The 19652-nt window shown below is 44.2% G+C and overlaps 1 protein-coding gene across 16 annotated transcripts in view; it reads right to left on the bottom strand.

The window, feature by feature from the left end:
• Positions 1–19652, bottom strand: part of LOC126082770 (zinc finger protein 699-like) — a 199083-nt gene that overhangs the window by 29355 nt on the left and 150076 nt on the right. For 6 of the 16 annotated variants that reach the window (XM_049895706.1, XM_049895716.1, XM_049895721.1 and 3 more), the window contains exons 1-2: positions 14397–14425; positions 4163–5276 (exon numbers count right to left, since the gene is read on the bottom strand). The exons of 6 other annotated variants lie outside the window; for them this stretch is intronic. The gene's annotated coding sequence lies outside the window, so the exon portion shown is untranslated. 4 more of the 16 variants (XM_049895710.1, XM_049895708.1, XM_049895713.1 and 1 more) reach the window with 4 other exon arrangements.

Here is a 19652-nt window from a genome sequence, read left to right as displayed (position 1 = left end):
TGAGGTACCTGGGAAAGATCCAGGAAAGAGGGGCCGAATCAGCAGCTACCCCACCTCGGCCAGAGCCAGGGATTAATGTCTGTGAAGAGAAGCTGACAGGTGGCAGATGGCACATGCTGGGGGAAGCGAGACGAGGATGTGGGCTCCAGGGTGCTCCAGTTGTGGCCGCCCTCTCCTAGGCAGAGGGGAGGAGACCAGTGCCCAGCTCTCACGCCCAGGCTGGAAACTGTGGATCATGCCCCGCCAAGACCCTGGATAGAGGCAGGCAGACAACAGGAGTGTGGTGGGGAAAGGCTGTGCTGGAAGACAGGAAGGGGTACAGCACTGGGTTTTTTGGAAACCCTGGTGGCGTAGTGGTTAAGTGCTACGGCTGCTAACCAAAGGGTCGGCAGTTTAAGTCTGCCAGGTGCTCCTTGGAAACTCTATGGGGCAGTTCTACTCTGTTCTATAGCGTCACTATGAGTCAGAATTGACTCGATGGCACTGGGTTTGGTTTTGGGTTTTTCGGCCCTCTTCCCACCCCCTCAGGGAGATGGGGAAGGCTAGGAAGCCAGAGTATGGGGGTGTGGGGCGGGTTAGGGCCCATCACAAACTAGCCTACAGAGGCCAAGCTACTAGAGAAGCACACCACCTGTTTTAGACCCCTTCCCTGGCATCGCCAACATGTCTGTTCACCTTGTGAAGCTCACAGCACCCCATTCCCAAGGCCAGGCTTCAGTCCCAGGGCTCTGACCATGCAGGGTGAAGAAGGAGCTTGACCTCCAGGTCCCACTTTGGCAGGCTCTTTCTCTGAAACTTGATTCATTTTTAACTCCTTCCAGAAAAGTGCTGTCTTAAAGAAAATTCCCAAACAACAACAAACTGTCATGGCTGTGGAAACCACCTGTCATTACCCAAGACATGTACAAAAGGTGAGTGTGTCAATGATATTTACATAAATGATCCTCAGGCTATCAAATGGCAAACCCCTTCACTGACATCTTCTAGAACTTAAGCACAGTTTTTTTTAAAAAAATGACTTTCTCTTGTTCATAAACTTGGAAAAAGTGACTTGAACAGCACCCAAGGATTCCAGCACCTCGTGAACTTCTACAGCTCTCTTGGAGGGGAGGTGGAGGCGTAAGAAACTCTGCAAGGCACACCCAGCATTCAATCTCGCAGACCCTCTGCTACTATTGTGCCCTAGTCTGAGTGTCTCAGTGTGGGACTGAAAGACCCTCTGTCTTATGGGGGACAGCAGATAGTGCAGGGCTCTAGTCTGACAGGGACAGCCATCCAATCTCCATGACCCAGCCTGGGCGGGGGGGGCCGGGAGCTGGGTGGGTTGCAGGCTCCTCAGACAACTAATAGTATCAAAGTTAGACTACATGCGGGACTTCCAGCCAAACTATAAGACTGCATACAGCTGAAGATTCTGGCACCTGGAGGTCAGAGAATCCAGGAGGTAGACAAGTACATTTTTGTAGGCTCAAAATAGCAATGATTGTGAGGGAACACTTACACTTTCTATAAGGCCAGCAATACCCTGGTATGAAGGCCAGATAAAGATACCACAAGAAAAGAAGGCTGCAGACTAATGTCCCTTATGAATCTAGATGCAAACATCCTCAACAAACTACTAAAAACCCAGTGCAAAATACTAGCAAACCGTAAAAGGACTATATACCATGATTAAGTGGGATTTATCCCAGGGGTGGGTCAACATAAGAAAATTAAACAATGTAATACATCATGATGGCAGTGGGTTAACACATCACGTTAATGAAACAAAGAGGAAAAATCATATTATCTCGATCAAAACAGAAAAGGCATTTGACAAAATCCAAGGCCCTTTCAAGATGAAAACATTCAACACACTAGACATAGAAGGGAAATTCCTCAATATGCTAACAGACATTCGTGAAAAGCTAACTTCATACTCCATGAAGAAAGACTGAAATCATTCCCCCAAGAACAGGACCAAGCAGTGTCTTCACTTCCACCACTGCTATTCAATGCTGTACGGGAAGTTCTAGCCAGAGCAATTGTTAAGAAAAGGAAATAAAAGATATCCAAATAGGAAAGGAAGAAGTAAAACTATGTATGTTCATATGATCCTATACAGAAGACTCCAAAAGAACCCATAAGTGAATTCAGCAATGTTGTAGGATACAGTTCACACACAAAAATCCACTGCAGTTCTATAAACCAGCAAAGAACAACTTAAAAAGGAAATTAAAAGGAATAAATTTAACCAAGAAGGTGAAAGACTTGTACACAGAAAACTAGGAAACATTACGGAAACAAATTAAAAAGACCTAATTAAATGGGAGTTGCCTTAAAAGAAAGGTCCGGAGACCTCCTTCCAAAAAGTCCCAGCTAATGAAACCCCACAGATTCCAATTCTACTCTGAAACATATGGGGTCACCATGAGTCAGAATCAACTGACTCAGAATCAACTCAGGGTCACCAGGAGTCAGAATCATCTCAAAGGCAAGCGGTTTTTTTTTTTTAAGTTTAAAGAAATTTGAAGACATCCTGTGTTCACTGACTGAAAGACTTAATATTGTTAACATACCAATAGTACCCAAAATGATCTACTGATTCATTGCAATCCCTATCAAAATTCTAACAGCCATTTTTGGAGAAATGGAAAAGCAAACCCTCAAATTCATAAGGAATTGCACGAAGACACAAATATCCAAGGCAATCTTAAAGAGAGAAACAAAGTAGGACAACTGACACATGACTATTAAAAAATGTACCACAACACTACAATGATACAAACAGTCTGATTCTGGTATAACGGTACACATATCGGCTAATGGAATCGAATTGAGAGTCCAGAATAAACCTACACATTTACAGTAAATTGATTTCTCATGAAGGTGAAAAATCCATTCACTGTGAAAACAAAAACAGTCTCTTCAACAAATGGCGTACAAATACTGGGTCTCCAAATACAAAAGAATGAAGTTGGACCCATATGTGAAAATTAACTCAGGATGGATTAATGACCATAAATAAACTAAAGCTATAAAATTTTTAGGGTAAAAATGTACGGGTAGTGCTTCAAGACCTAGTTTTTGATAACAGATTCTTAGATGTGACATCAAAATCATGAGCAACAAAAGACAAAATAGATAAACTGGGCTTCATCAAAATTAAAAACTTTTGTGTATCAAAGGGTTTATCAAAAAAAATGAAGATACAACCCAAAGATCAGGGAAAATATTTAGGAATCATATATAAGAGTTTAATATCCAGAATATAGAAATAATTCCTACAACTCAACAACAAAAAGACAAACAGCCCAATAAAAAATGGGCAAAGGACCTGAACAGACATCTCTCCAAAGATACACAAATGTCCAGTAAGCACATGAGATGATGTTCAAAGTCACCAGTGATTAGGGAAATGCAAATCAAAACAAAAATGAGATAACCATTTCACATCAGCTCTGATGGCTCTTATTAATCGTAGCAATTTAAACTGGTGCTGCCTCTGTGGAAAACATTCCAGCGGTTACTCAAAAAGTTAGGTGGCTCTGGTGGCTCAGTGGTGGAATTCTCACCCTCATGTGGAAGACCTGGCTTTGACTTCCAGCCAACAGACTTCGTACGTAGCCAACACGTGTCTGTCAGTGGAGGCTTGCGTGTATGACGCTAAATAGGTTTCAGCAGAGCTTTCAGACTAAGAGGAGCTGGTGATCTACTTCCGAAAATCAACCAATGAAAATCCTATGGATCACAAAGGTAAAAACATTCCATAGCACACAGGGTAACCATAAGCCATGGCCAACTCAAAAGCAGCTAACAACCACCACATAATATACAAAGGGAAGCATACTATGTCTATTTGTGTATTAAATACACTGAAGGATTAATGTTCATTATGTTAACAGTGATAATTACACCTACTTATACGATACATTCTTATATACACAAAGCGAACAGTGGTCAACAGTATCACAGCGTTGACAGTAACAGTAATATAAGCCTTAGGTGTGAGTCTTGAGATTAAACACCAGGACGTTACTGTCTCAGCCAAGTAGTGTAGGTAATAACCAGAGGGACTGAGGAAATAGAAAGATGAAAGGTAGAAGACCAATTCAAAATTTAGTTATTGTCTTAGGCTCAGCTCTCTAGAGAAGCAGATTTATATCAAGGAAATGGCTCACACGGTTGTAGGGGCTGGAAAGTCCCAAGGCCACGGGCAAGGCTGGAGGCTTCTCTTGACTCACGTAGCTGTAAGGGCTGGCAGATTCATGATCAGAAGGTCACAGAGCAGGCCTCTGGCTCACAGGCTGTAGAGGCCAAGGAATCTGAAGATTGGAAGGTAAGATGGCAGGTAAGCTACTAGCTGAAGTCCCAAGAGTTGGAGATCTGATGAACAGGAGCCGGCTGCAGGATCCAGAGTGAGTAAAAGACTATGAGCCTTGCCAGAAAGTCCGCCTATATTGGATTCAGGCCACACTCCCAAGGAAACTCCTTTTCAACTGAATGGCTACTCACAACAGATCCTGTCATGCAGGTGATTACATTATATCAGATCTCATCATGGAAGTGGTTATATCATTATACAACTGCATATGACATCATAACTGCCAAGCCACTGAGAATCATGGCCCAGCCAAGGTGACACACAACCTTAACGATCACAGTTATGAACGGAAATTTAATTGCAGTAGCTGTCTCTCTCTCATCAGCAACAGAAGCAGGTTTCCATGACATTTTCCTAAGGCCCCAAATTACAATCAACCTCCAGAATCTCTTCACAAAAATAACAATCTCATTGATCAGGTAGGAATGTTTTTCTTTGTGAGTGACAAAACACCTGGAAAACTGAACCAAGTATGACTTTTATCATTTTTTTCTCCTCAGTTAACAAGAAGTTAAGGAACCAATGGTAGTGAAGGAAGAAGTCCAAGCTGCTCTGAAGGCACTGGCAAAAAACAAGGCTCCAGGAATTGATGGAATATCAATTGAGATGTTTCAACAATCGGATGCAGTGCTGGAAGTGCTCACTTGTCTATGCCAAGAAATCTGGAAGACAGCTACCTGGTCAAACGACTGGAAGAGATCCATATTTATGCCTATTCCCAAGAAAGGTGATCCAACCGAACGCAGAAATTATTGAACAATATCATTAACATCATGCGCAAGCAAAATTTTGCTGAAGATCATTCAAAAGCGGCTGCAGCAGTATATCAACAGGGAACTGCCAGAAATTCAGGCCGGATTCAGAAGAGGATGTGGAACCAGGGATATCATTGCTGATATCAGATAGATCCTGGCTGAAAGCAGAGAATACCAGAAGAATGTTTACTTGTGTTTTATTGACAATTCAAAGGCATTCGACTGTGTGGATCATAACAAATTATGGACAACATTGCAAAGAACAGGAATTCCAGAACACTTAATTGTACTCTTGAGAAACCTGTACATAGATCAAGAGGCAGTTGTTTGGACAGAAAAAGGGGATACTGATTGGTTTAAAGTCAGGAAACGTGTGTGTCAGGGGTGTATCCTTTCACCGTGTCTATTCAATGTGTATGCTGATCAAATAATCTGAGAAGCTGGACTATATGAAGAACGAAGCATCAGGATTGGAAGAAGACTCATTAACAACCTGCATTATGCAGATGACACAACCTTGCTTGCTGAAAGTGAAGAGGACTTGAAGCACCTACTAATGAAGATCAAAGACCATAGCCTTCAGTTTGGACTGCACCTCAACATAAAACAAAAACCCTCACAACTGGACCAATAAGCAACATCATGATAAATGGAGAAAAGATTGAAGTTGTCAAGGATTTCATTTTACTTGGATCCACAATCAACACCCATGGAAGCAGCAGTCAAGAAATCAAAAGACGCATTGCATTGGGCAAATCTGCTGCAAAGGACCTCTTTAAAGTGTCGAAAAGCAAAGATGTCACCTTGGAGACTAAGGTGTGCCTGACCCAAGCCTTTCAGTCACATATTATGCATCTTGGAGACTAAGGTGTGCCTGACCCAAGCCTTTCAGTCACATATTATGCATATGAAAGCCAGACAATGAATAAGGAAGACTGAAGAAGAATTGACGCCTTTGAATTGTGGTATTGGTGAAAAAAAAAAATGACGCCTTTGAATTGTGGTATTGGCAAAGAATATTGAATATACCATGGACTGCCAAAAGAATGAACAAATCTATCTCAGAAGAAGTATAACCAGAATGCTCCTTAGAAGCAAGGATGGCGAGACTGCATCTTACATACCTTGGACATGTTGTTAGGAGGGATCGGTCCCTGGAGAAGGACATCATGCTTGGTAAAGCACAAGGTCAGAGGAAAAGAGGACCCTCAATGAGATGGATTGTCACAGTGGCTGCAATAATGGGCTTGAGCATAACGACTGTGCGGATGGCGCAGGACTGGGCAGTGTTTCATTCTGTGGCACACAGGGTTGCTAGGAGACAGAACCGACTCAACAGCACCTAACAACAACAAGTCCAGAGGTTACAACGCAGGATGTGCCCGGTGCTCTGTGATCAGTGACCCAGGCTCCTTCTTCCTGCCTACTCTACCTCCATTTCCACACATCCGCTAGGATGGCTATTATCAGAAAAATGAAAAAGTACAAGTGTTGGTGAGGATATAAAGAAATTGGAACCCTCAGGTACTGTGGGTGAGAATGCAAAACAGCACGTCAACCGTGGAAAACCGTTTGGCAATTCCTTCAAAAAGTTAAACATTGAAGCAAAAAGATGGAAACAACCTAGATGCCCATCAACAGATGAACGGATAAACTATGGTACATAAACACAACGGAGCATTATGCAACGATAAAGAACTATGACGAATCTGCAAAACATCTCCTAACATGGATGAATCTGGAGGGCATTATGCTGAGTGAAATAAGGCAATCACAAAAGGACAAATATTGTAAGACCACTAATGTAAAAACTCATGAAAAGGTTTACATACAAAATGAAACAATCTTTGATAGTTACAAGGGAGGGGGGGTGGGCGTGGAACAACACTAAATAGACAATAGATAAGTGGTAACTCTTGTGAAGCGTAAGAAAGTACACAATACTGGGGAAGCCTGCATAATTTGTACAAGGCAAGGTCATAGAAGCTCCATAGACACATCCAAACTCCCTGAGGAACCGAACTGTGCTGAGGGCTGTGGGGACCATATCCAGCTCAACTGGCATAACATAGTTTATAAAGATGTTCTACGTTCTACTTTGGTGAGTAGCGTCTGGGATCTTAAAAGCCTGTAAGCGGTCTCACCTCTTCAAGAACAGGGAGAATGAAGAAAACTAAACATACAAGGGAAAGGTTAGTCCAAAGGACTAACGGACCACATCTACCACAGCCTTCACCAGAGGCCAGTACAGCTAGATGGTGCCCGGCTCCCACCACTGACTGCTCTGACAGAGATCACGATGGAGGGTTCCGGAGGAAAAAATACAACAAAATTCTAACTCACCAAAAAAGACCAGACTTAACCAGCCTGATAGACTGGAGAAACCCCGGAGGTTCACCCCTCAGCCAAAGATCAGAAGGCCCATAAAACAAAACAAGACTAAAAGGGCACAACAGCTCAGGGCCAAGGACTAGGACGAAGGACGGGACAGGAAAGCTGCTGACAGGGAACCAAGGTTCAGACGGAGAGTGTTGACGTGTTGTGGGGTTATTAACCAACGTCATAAAACAATATGCATACTGTTTAATGAGAAGCTGGTTTGTTCTGTAAATCTTCATCCAAAGCACAATTTAAAAAAAAACAAAAGTTAAACATTGAATTGCCATGTGACCCAGACATTCCACTCCTAAGTTGGCAGTTTGAACTCAACCAAAAGACTTGAAAGCACGGATTGGAAAAGATACTTGTATACCAACGCTCGCTCCAACATTATTCACAATAGCGAAAAGGTGGAAACAACTCAAGTGTCCATCAACAGATGAATGGATAAAAAAGACAATACTATGAAATAGTATTTGTTCATAAAAGAGAAATTTTGTTCACACTTTCAGCATGGATGAGTCTTGAAAACATTATGCTAAGTGAAATCAGTGAGACACAATAGGACAAATACAAGATGTAACTTACATGAAGTAAGTAGAAAAGGCAAAAGCAGAGACTGAAGTTTGTTAGTGGCTACCAGGGATTCAGGGAGGAGGGAGCTGGGAGTTACTGCTTAAGGGGTACTCAGTTTCTCTTTGGAATGATGAAAAAGTTTTGGAATTAGCTCGTGGAGATGGTTGCACAACACTGTTAATTATTTAATGTCACTGAACTGTACACTTAAAAATACTGAAAATTACAACATTTTAGATATATATGTTTTATCATAATAATTTTTTTTTTTAAAGGAACCACTGCCCTCTTAATTATAAATGCTTAGGGGTCATTTTCAAGGTGCAGACCTCTAAGCACTCTTCTATGAACTACTAAATCAAAAACACAGAGGAGTGACCAGGACACTGGATGTCTGAAATGCTGGCCAAAGGTTTTATGCACACTCAAGTTTTGGAACCACCATCACCTCAAGGCAGATCACTTGAAGAAGGGGGAAGATAAAAGTCCAGATGCCACATTATGAAGCTCTTCAGCTCTGAGTCAACAAAGCCTCAATCATTCCCACAAAGAAGGGAACAGGAACGCAGTCAAGAAAGGCAGGGGCTCTCAAGAGACTCACAATGCAAAATGCACAGACATCTATCTAAGTGCAGATCCTGACTTCTACCCCACCCAGGTAGAGCAGGTTCCTGTAGTTCTCCAACATTATGCCCCTTTACAAAGCCCTCTGAGCAGGATACAACATACTCACTCCTTCTAGGGACAAATCCTTGTATATCAATGGTAGCTAAGATGAAACACACGTTTCTCCAGCAGTCCACACTGTGGTGGTGGGGGGTTCTAATTTTCACACAATATAAGGGGAGGCAAGGGGTATGTGAATCAGTTTTGACTGAGGTAAGTGCATGGCTGGGTCCGTATAATTTGGAGCAAGTTATACATCCCTGATTTTAATCTATAATTAAAGCACAGAGGCCAAAGTTTATTAGTTGCTACCAGGGACTCAGGGGAGGGCAGAACGGGGAGTTATTGCTTAAGGGGTGCTGAGGCTATGCGATCCAGTGTGGATTTTATATTTGCGAGATGGTAAAAGAAACATACAAATGAAAAACTAATTCAACAAGTGGTTTTCTTTAACCAAATGACAATGTTCTATCCACCAATGACATAATTTCTCAGATGAACCACCGAAACAATCCATCCAATTACGGATGACAAAGTCAATAAGAGGCTTTAAAGAAAGGATCCAACCTTGTGATCAGAACAGAAAGGATCTGTTCTCACTTTAGAGAGAAACAAAACTATATCACAGACTCTAACTTGCCTTGTGTCAAACATCTTAATAAATGGCAGAATGCAGGTGTTTGGGTTCTAGAACTGATCCCAAAGAATCAAAAAGGCAAGTAAAGTATACACCACCAAAGGACACTGGCAGTGGGTTTCCTGAGAAAACTTGAAACAAGTTAAAAGACTTAGTTAAAAGGTCAGTATACATATGTATATATAACCAAAAACCAAACCCAGTGCCGTTGAGTTGATTCCGACTCATAGCGACCCTATATACATACAATCGGTTAATGTTTTCACTACTATTAACATCATGATGATGTTGTTGTTAGGTGTGATCAAATCACTTCCGACTCCTAGTGACCCCATGTGACAGGGTAGAACAGTCAAACGGAGTGTTCTAGGCTGTAATCTTTATGGAAGCCGATTGCCAGGTTTTTCTCCCACAGAGCAGCTAGGCAGGTTAAACCGCCAATCTCAGTTAGCAGCTGTGCGCTTAACCATTCTACAGCCAGGGCTTCTCCTTAACATTATACTGTAAGAATATTTAAGGCCATGGAAAATATACGTAAAACTTAGTTACGAAACGATAAAACGTCTTTTATAGAAACCTCAGGTGCAAGTACACCAGCAGTGCAATTAACCAAAATACGAGCAGTAGTCTTCTGGAAGGATGGATTTTCTGACTGGATTTTCATCATTATTTTCTGTTCACGTTTTTCAGTATTTTAGTACAATGGACATATTTAAATTCTACTTCTGTAGTAAAGGAATCTCACATAAAGAGAGTTCTATGGCTGTAGGGTGGCACAAACAGTTAAGTGCTCAACTACTAGCCAAAACGCTGGAGGTTCAGATCCTCCCAGAGGCATCTCTGAGGACAGTGGTTAGCGATCTGCTTATGAAGGTCACAGCCTTAAAGACCCTATGGAGCAGTTCCACTCCGCACACACGGGGTCACCATGAGTCAGAATGGACTCAATCCAACTAATAACAAAGAGAATTCTGTTCTTCGTGTGGCTCCTGGGAGGCAACCCTCTAAACCCCTGGAATTCCTAGAGTGACAGGACTGCCTTTGTGATTCCTGGTCAGTCCCCTGGTCCACACCTGATCCTTTATACTAAAGAGGTGACACACAGTGGAAGCTGGTCATGCCAGAAAGACCCACCATGTGATAAGAGAGCCGGGGTTTGTGTTAACATTAGGCAAATATGAAGAGGTAAATGACAGCCCACTGCAGGAAGAAACACACAGCCACCCAGAAGGAGTAAGCTGGTGAAATCACCTGTGTGGAAATTCGGTGGGGATTTCCTTGGTTACACAAAGCTGCACTTTAACATTCAACACCCAAAATGAAGAAATGACTGTTTATTAATCCCAGGGAAGAGCACGCTCCAGCCCTGCACACTGAGTTCACAGGAGCGCCAGGGAAGGGAAGAATCAAAGGTACATGGGGGAGAGTATACTTTATTTCATGAGCTTAAGGACTACTGGCTGATTTAAAACAAGCGGCAAGAAACTGAGGGTTTGTGGGCATGAAATTTAGCAGAGAGAGCATGGAGTCCTTACCTGGATTTCCAGATGTGATGTGTAGGTAGGGAAAGAAAGAGCCAACAAGGAGAGGAACTGCCTCTGGATCATTTTCTGGGATTTGTCAAGCACGTGGGAGGATGAGTTGATTAGGGAAATGAGCAGGCCTGCACTTTTGAAGTAAGTAATGTTCAAGCACAGGCTGAAAGAAAAGGCATTTAGAAAGTGGAGTTTGGGTTTCTTATGACAGGGCTTTGGAGCCCATGATACCAGCCAGGCTTGGGGGATGGGGAGGTAAGTGGAGGGCTGGAGTTCAGCCACATGTGCAGTAATTCAATCAATTACACCTATGTGATGAAGTCTCAAAAAAACAAAACCAAAGCCTAGCTCATGTGAGCATCCCGGGCTGGCAATAACCCATGGGTACTGTCACCATGGATGCAACCAATCATATCCTGAGGATGTGGATAACTGGCATCTGGAACCCTCCCACACTTTGTCCTATGTCTCTTCTTTGGCTGGTTCTAATTTCTTATATTTTCCCTGTAAAAATGTAATCATGAATATAACAGCTTCCACTGAGTTCTGAGTCTTTCTGTGTGGAACCTGGGGTGGTTTTGGTAAACTCCCTAACTTGCACACAGATTTGGCACTCTGGAGGACAGTGCCCTTAACCTCGAGTTTAGCTAACTATGGCAGTATTTTAATTCTGGTTGTAAAAATGGTACGAGGGCAGCATCTGACCTCCTCTAACTTTACAAGGGGAAAAGAGAAGCAAGATCAACAGCCCAAGGCTGATTTCAATGAGGCGGTGGTCTCACACGCCTCCTCCCTCCATCATCTTTACCAGTTCTGACACCAATCATCCCTCCCACAGCACTCTGCTTCTCTACTGGGTTTGATAATTGCTGGGTTCTATAATTGATTGCAATGGCCACATAGAGCTCACAAACAACACAACTATGGGGCTTATTAGGAAAGTAAATGGTTACAATTCAGGCTCAGGAACATTCAGGATACAGTTCTTCCATCAGGACAGCCTCTTTTCTGCCGTGCCCACAGGCACACATCTTTCTGGCCCCTTGGCCTCTGCCCGTTTCCGGCAAGTGTTACAAAGCATTTTTAGCTCTGCTGTTAAGTGCCCAAAGGTACCCCAGTCTGCTAGGAAGTGTCTGCCTCAAGGCACTCATCTCTAGCTCCCATGGGTCAACAAAACTAGCTCCACCAAGTACCTGGAGGTACCCTACTCCTCTCGCAAGCCTCTGCTCAAAGGCACTCAGCTTTCTCATTCCCTGTGCCAGGTGGCCCACCATGCCATCTCCTGCCAGTCTGTCCTGCTGCCATTTCTGACCATCTTCAGGTTATGGTGCTCTCTCCCTCCCCCCCCACCCCGGTCTCCTGGTTCCAGGATGTTCCGGTGCAAGGATCCTGGGTCCAAAGGACATGCTCTTTTCTTGGCTTGTCTTCCTTGGTAGTGGTGAGATCCTCTTTCCCACCTCTGGGATGGCTCATTTTGAGCCTAGTGGGATGGCAAAACTGAGCAATCTATTTGATGGGCCACAATTACCTTACTGTACAGTCCTGCCCAATCACTTCGGTGGGGTTACAAAACCATGGCAAGAAAGGCCACACGAAAGCAATCTATCACACTGTACAGGTAATACTTATTTCAATCCCCTCCCCCCCGCCCCCCGCCAAAAAAAAAGAAATGAAGATCACTCCTGGGGCATTCGTGTGTGGTTACAGTGGAAACCAACATGAGTGCTCCTTAGATCATCTCTGTTGCAATAAGAACCTACAGTAAACAAACACTGCCTTCATTCCCCCTTAAGCCTGCAGCCAAGAAAATCCTATGGGACAGTTTTACTCCGTAATATAAACAGGGTCACCATGATACGGAATCAACTCAATGGCAACTAACAAAAGGGAAGATCAAACATGAAGCATGTCAGTGTATGCATATAAAAATGTATGTTGCAAACATGACTAAATACAATCTCAAAGAACTGATTAATCATTAAGCGTGAAGGGAAAAAATCAAAAACAATCCTCATCGAAATCACCATGTTTATAATGCCATACAATGTAAGCATATTGAGGATTTACTGTATCTAAATTAGTGAATATGGAACCCTGGTGACACAGTGGTTAAACGCTCGGCTGCTAAACAAAACCTTAGTGTTTCGAACCCAAGACCTGGTGATCTGCTCCCATAAAGATTACAGCCTAGAAAACACAGGGGGCAGTTCTACTCTGTCCCAGGGTGTAATTCTCTGCCAGAGTCAAGTTAGGACACCTAACAACAACTTAAAAAAAACTTAGTGAATATAAATTAAACTCTTATCAAAGACATTTGGATACACTTAACATTCACCAAATATGATCATACGGTGACAAAAAAAATGTCAGCTAATTTTAAATAAGACAACGCCTCACCATATTTAACAATTCTCCTATTACTAGATATTGTGTTGCCTTCAATTAGAAATAAAGCTTTGAAACAATCTCACACAAAAAAAGGAGACATTATGCAGGCCACAGTTCTTGCACAGTGAAATCAAAATGAACATAAACAATCAGACAGTGGAAGCAAAAATAAGCAAACCAAAAAGCAAAAGATAGTTTATATACTTAGAATCTGATTACAAGAAACAATTACTGCGACAATTGGTAAATAACCAATTTAGAGTCACTGTGACCATGTGGTACTCAAAACCAGAGAATGTGTCAAAGCAGTGATCTTAAACAAATCTTTAAAAACATATTAAAAAACGAAAAGGAAAAAAAAAAAAAAGCATTGCCCTGATGTCATTCTGACTCACAGCAACCCCAAGTGTTACAGCACAGAACTGCTCCACAGGGTTTTCTTGGCTGTAATCTTTACAAAATCACAGGCCTCTCTTTCGCGATGCCACTGAGTGGATTAAAACCGCCAACCTTTTCTCAGGTTAGTACACCTGTGCAAACCCTTTGGACAACCCAGGGACCTGCAAAAAAAAAGGGCGGAGTAGTGATTTGAAAAGAAAGAAACCGAGTATTCAAATCTGCAAACCAAGAAAGGAATAAAAGAAAACCCAGATTTCACATTAAAATTAACACCAATAGAACGTTAAAGGAATGAGAGCTTCAGGAATGAAAGGCAGAAAGAGATTTCCTGACTGAAAATGACAGAATGAACACAGCTTTCTGGCTCCGTCCAGGGGCCACGGGGCGCGGTCGGGGCCGCCCGACGAGCCCAGGGGACCGGGCGAGGGGCGCAGGCGACCAGTCCCCGCGGGGCCTTGCTGGGCGCGAGGTGGGGAGGGGTCGGCGGAGGGCTCCGACAGGAAAGGGGGCGGGCGGATCCACTGGCCCGAGGCGGGAAGGCCGGACAGAGCCGCTCGGAGCTGCTTTAACCGGGACGGCAGCCGGGCGGGTGCCGAGCCCTGACCGTCCGCAGGGACCCCCAGGCCCCGAGCGGGGAGAACGCGGCGCTGTGGGGGGACACGATCGCGCCTTTGAACAGAAAGACGACGCGCACGCACCTTCGTGAGATTGTCGCTCCGAGCGAGCCTCTCCGCGTCGACAGGAAATGACGCAACAGGCGAGGGTGTGTAAGGGGGCGGGGCGGGACTGTGCAGGGGGCGGGGCAGGCTGTGAAGGGGGCGGGGTGGGCCCAGGAAGACGAGGGTGGGGCGGGGGTTCGGACGGTGAGGGGCGGAGCAAGGAGTGGGGCAGGCTCTGACTGAGCTTCCCGCCCTCCAATCCCCCATCTGGGCTCTCAGATTCTGTCTTTCAACAGAACTTGATTCTCCCGTATTTGAACCATTTCAAAGTCTTTGGGGTCGTGAGGACAAGAGCTACTTTCGATAACTTTGCAAACAATTTAAGTAAAAGCGGAGAGTGTATAAGTCACACATTTTGGAAGGTGAGATGTTTTCCTCCTACCATGTGGTGGTTATTTTTGTGGACCCTGGAGTCCATTGTGACTCAAAGCGAGCCTATAGGAAATTAAAAAAAAAAAAAAAAAGCCACACACACACACTTTGCTGTGGAGTTCATTCCGACTCATAGTGACCCTATAGGACAGAGTAGAACGGCCCCATAGGATTTCCAAGAAGCAGCTGATGGATTCAAACTGGCGATCTTTTGGTTAACAGCCGAGCTCTTGGGGTTTCCTAGACTGTAAGCCAAGATGTCACTTAGAGGATTAAAGAGCGCCTCACCTAAGCCATGATATTTTCAACCTGCTCGTATACATGTAAAAGCTGCACGGTGAATAAGGAAGGCCAAAGAATTGTTGCCTTTGAATTACGGTGTTGGTGAAGAATATTAAGACACCATGGACTGCCAAAAGGAAGAACAAATCTGTCTCCGAAGCACAGCCAGAATGCTCCTTAGAAGCAAGGGAGACTTTGTTTCAGGAACTTTGCACATGCTATCAAGAGGAAACTGTCCCTGGAGAAGGACATCATGCTTGGTAAAGTAGGTCAGCGAATAAGAGGAAGACGCTCAAAAGGTGAATTCACACAGTGGCTGCAACAACAGGCTTAAAGAGCAGCGATCACGAGATTCACACAGTACTGGGCAGTGTTCCATTCCATTATACGTGGGGTTGCCATGACAGCACCTAACAACAACAATCTTTATGGGAGCAGATTACCAGGTCTTCCCCCACACTAGCCTCTGGGCAGAACCAAACCACCAACCTTTCAGTTAGCAGCCTAGCAATTAACAGTGTGCTCCACCGAGGGTCCTTAAAGTTTAGAGTAGCCTTTATCCCATCTATTAGGCTTGCTGCCCCTTTGGGACAAGGCAGCTGTGTGTTAGTGTTATTTAATACCATCTATATTTTTTTTTTTATGATGGTTCAGGAGAAACCCTGGTGGTGTAGTGGTTAAGTGCTACAGCTGCTAACCAAAACGTTGGCAGCTCAAACCCACCGGGCTCTCCTTGGAGTTTCTACGGGGCACTTCTACTCTGTTCTATAGGGTCGCTATTAGTAGGAATCGACTCGACAGAAACAGGCTTGGTTTTGGGGTTTTTTTTTTTTTTTTTTTGGTATGATTGTTCAGGAGCCCTGGTGGTACAGTGGTTAAGAGCTCAGCTGCTAACCAAAAGGTTGGCAGTATAAATCCACTATGGGACAGTCTACCCTGTCCTATAGGGTTGCTATGAGTTGAAATCAACTTGACCCAAAGAGTTTGGTTTTGGTGGGTTTTTATGATTGTTCAAGGGAGCCTTGGTGGTGCAGTGGTTAAGAGCTCAGCTGCTAATCAAAAGGTCTGCAGTTTGAATCCACCAGCCACTCCTTGGAAACTTTATGGGGCACTTATACTCTGTCCTATAGGGTCACTGTGAGTCGGAATCAACTCGAAACTTTTGAGTTTGGGATTGTATGATTGTTCAAGGGTGAGCTGTGGATCCCGTGTCAACCAAAACATGTTCCTCCATTTCATAGCACAGATAGTCCACCCCTTACAACTGGGTTACATTCTGATGTCTCTGTCATAAGTCAGTTCTGAGATAAGTTTAATACCTTTTTTCTCTAGTTTTCATTAACATTGCCTTTTACTGTCAGTATCTTTATAAATTCAATCATTATTTGTAGGCATTAGCGTCGTAACAATGAAGTCGGAGCCCTAACAGCTGTCAGGTGCACACGCAGTTCAACTGCCATATGTCATCCGAGTTGAACAGTGCCCAACTTGCCATCCATTCTGACTCCCCACACCAACAGCAGCACCGACACAGACTTCATTGTAGACCAGGCCGTAGCCCGATGTACGGCAGTGTTTTGATCATTAAATAGTAATATTGAACATCTGCAAGTGAACATGTGAGAATAATACCAGTAAATTACATGCAACACTGTATGTAGTACATATGACTAACATGTACAAAAAAAACCCCAGATGATCATAAATGTGGTTCACTGTCACTTGAATACATCATTTGGGCAGGGGATTCCCTATTTTCAAAACCAACGAGACTGATCATAATTTAGCCACTGCCATAACCCATTTTACTAAGGTTCCTCAAAAATATGGTGATACTAATTCACAAAATAGGATTTGAGACCATCGCGCCAATAGGAGGTCAGGCTTCTCATTGTCATATTGGTCCTGCACGTTCCTAAATCCTTCCAAACTGGGAAGAATAAAGCAGAGTTGTTTAGGTTCTCCCACTGATGAGAAGCAACCAACCAACTTGTGGGGGTACGGCACTAAGAAAGACTTGTTTGACCCCATCAATGATCATTTTATTCTTATTTCTTAATAACTGGTTAAAGATCTCCCCCCTGCCGGAATGAATTCCTCTCTTCCTTTTCCCTTTCCACTGGTTCTGCCCATTCTTTTCTAAATCGTTCCAGGCTCCTGTCTTATCTGTTGTTTCGGTATTTGGAAGTAGCTCTTAGGCTAGTGGCTGTAGCTCAGGCTGGACGTAATCTAAGCTTGGCGCAGGGTCAGGATCTGCTCTAGCGCATTCCTTTGTAGGGACCCTGGAGGTAGAGGGTAGGATCGGTCAGACTTCAAGCTTGGCCCAGTATCTGGGTTCACCCTTGAAATTTTGTTTTTTTTCATTAAAATTTACTCATTGATAGGGACCCTGAGGTTAGAGGCTGTAGCTCAGATCAGGGTCAAGATCAACTCTGAACAGAACTTCTCCAGCCTTTTGAAAATCTCCCATGAAGTAAGGACAATGAAGATTCTGAATCATCCTAACATAGTTATTTGAAGAGATCCAGCACGAAACGACTCTACCTTTTTACGGCATATCGAATGGGGCCCAGGACTTGATTACCTAGTGGCACCTGGAAATGTCAAAGAAAAAGTGACCCAATCTAAATTCTGCCAGTGTCTGCTGTGCAGCACGGTCACCAGAAGTTTAGTGTGCATAGAGAGTTAAAAGCAGAAAACCTGCTCTTGGATCCATGCTGTTGTGACATCAAGGTTGCAGATGCTGTCTTCAGCAAGGAGTTCACCTTTGGCAAAAAGCTTGATACCTTTTGTAGTACTAGCCATTATTCTGCCCAGAACTCTTTCAGGGCCAAAAGTACCTTGAAACCACATTGGATATGTGGAGTGTGAGAGTCATTGTATATACAATTGTCAGCGGACACCTGTCTTTTGATGGACGGAACTTCAAGTAGCTGCAGGAGCAGATGCTGAATGGAAAATATGTTCCCTTAAGTCGGAATCGACTCGACGGCACTGGGTTTGGTTTTTTTTTGGTATATATATATGTTCATGGAGTGTGAATGTCTGCTCGAGAAATGTCTCATCCTCAATCCTAGTAAGAGAGGTACTTCAAAGCAAATCACAAAAGCTCCACAGATGAATGTGGGCCATAAAGATGATGAACTGAAGCCTTATGTGGAGCCACTCACTGACTATGAGGACCTTGGCACACTGAGTTAATGGCGTCCGTGGGTTACACATGGGAAGAGATCTGGGAATTACTGATGGACCAGAGCTCAAACTGCTATCTCCCTATCTAGCCCAGAGGAGAAGACCAGCCCTGTGAACAGCGAGAGTTCACAGCCAGCACAAACCAAAGGAAGGATGCCCTTATTTGGAGGCCAGCCTTGGCCAGACATCCATCTAGAACAGCAAATACCATGTAACTGTGAGAGAGTTCAGGACCTCCAGGGCTTCTGCCTCAGTCTCCGCAGCCCTGCTTTTCCTGCATCAGGAATCCAACTTGGCTCCAGTGCAGCTCACCCAGGCCTCTGGGCTGCACTCCAAAGAATATCTGTAAGGTGAAGCTCTCTAGTCCAGCATGTCTCTATGGCTTCCTCCTCAGCCCATCACATCAGCTGCACTGCTGGAAGGAGCCCCAGGAAGAACCAGTTTCCCCCAGGATGCGTCCGATAGAAACTTCATCCACACTGGGCACCTTGGCAGGTATGTGATCAGCAGAATTTTCTCTATGGTGTGACCCCAACCTCTCCCTCTGGAATGACCCAGGGCCAGCAAGGGGCCACAGGAGGTTCTTAAAGTTTATAAGAAGAAATCTATCTTCAGGTGTGCCAGAAATAACCTGAATGGACTTGAACGTAAGGACTGAGTGGAGTTGCTCAGACCTCTAGAGGCCAAGCCTAAACTTCATGTGAGGGTGAAGATCAGCTCCCAGTCCCCGCTGCTGTGCATACCTGGCAAGTCGGCCAGGAGGACTTCATGTGGTGGAGGGCAGAGATGTACAAGCTCCCTGGGCAGTCTCTCAGTGGGGTTCAACCAAAGAGGATACCTGGCACCTCCATGGCTTTCAACATCAGTGCCTCCAAAACAACCAAGGAACTTAAGCTTTAAAAGCTACCAGAAGTCACCTGGGAGAATACATCAGAGGCCAGCTGGCCCTTGCTGCCAACCAGCCACTTGGCCTCCACCTGGACAAAACTGCTCAGACTGGGCAGGTGTGATTCCTCCGGGGGAACTTCTTCACTCCTTTCCCTTCTCTGTCTTTTCTAACTTGTCCGTAGGGAAGGGGAGATGGTTTCATAGAAATAAGCAAAGACAATCTCAATGAGCACAAATAGAAGCTATTTATTCAAAGCTTTCTACAGCAAGGGCATCAGCCACCATTGCTTGTATTTGGCAGAAACTCCAAGTCCAGCAGGGACTGGGAAAGCTTTGTAGTAAAAGAATGGGAAGGCTTCAGGTGTGCTCTCGCCATCTTACCTCCCTGCTCCATGGAGATAATGGAGATGAATCTCTGTGGTTTCCCAGTAGGGTGGCTCAGAGCTGGAACACTCAGTCCACAGTGGTGGTGCTCCCAGTCAGTCCCTCCCCAAGAAGACG

This window comes from Elephas maximus, chromosome 9, assembly GCF_024166365.1.
Source record: "Elephas maximus indicus isolate mEleMax1 chromosome 9, mEleMax1 primary haplotype, whole genome shotgun sequence".
Classification (NCBI taxonomy): Eukaryota; Metazoa; Chordata; class Mammalia; order Proboscidea; family Elephantidae; genus Elephas; species Elephas maximus.
The sequence above is the reverse complement of the archived record's forward strand: the minus strand, read 5'-3'. Positions and strand labels throughout refer to the sequence as shown.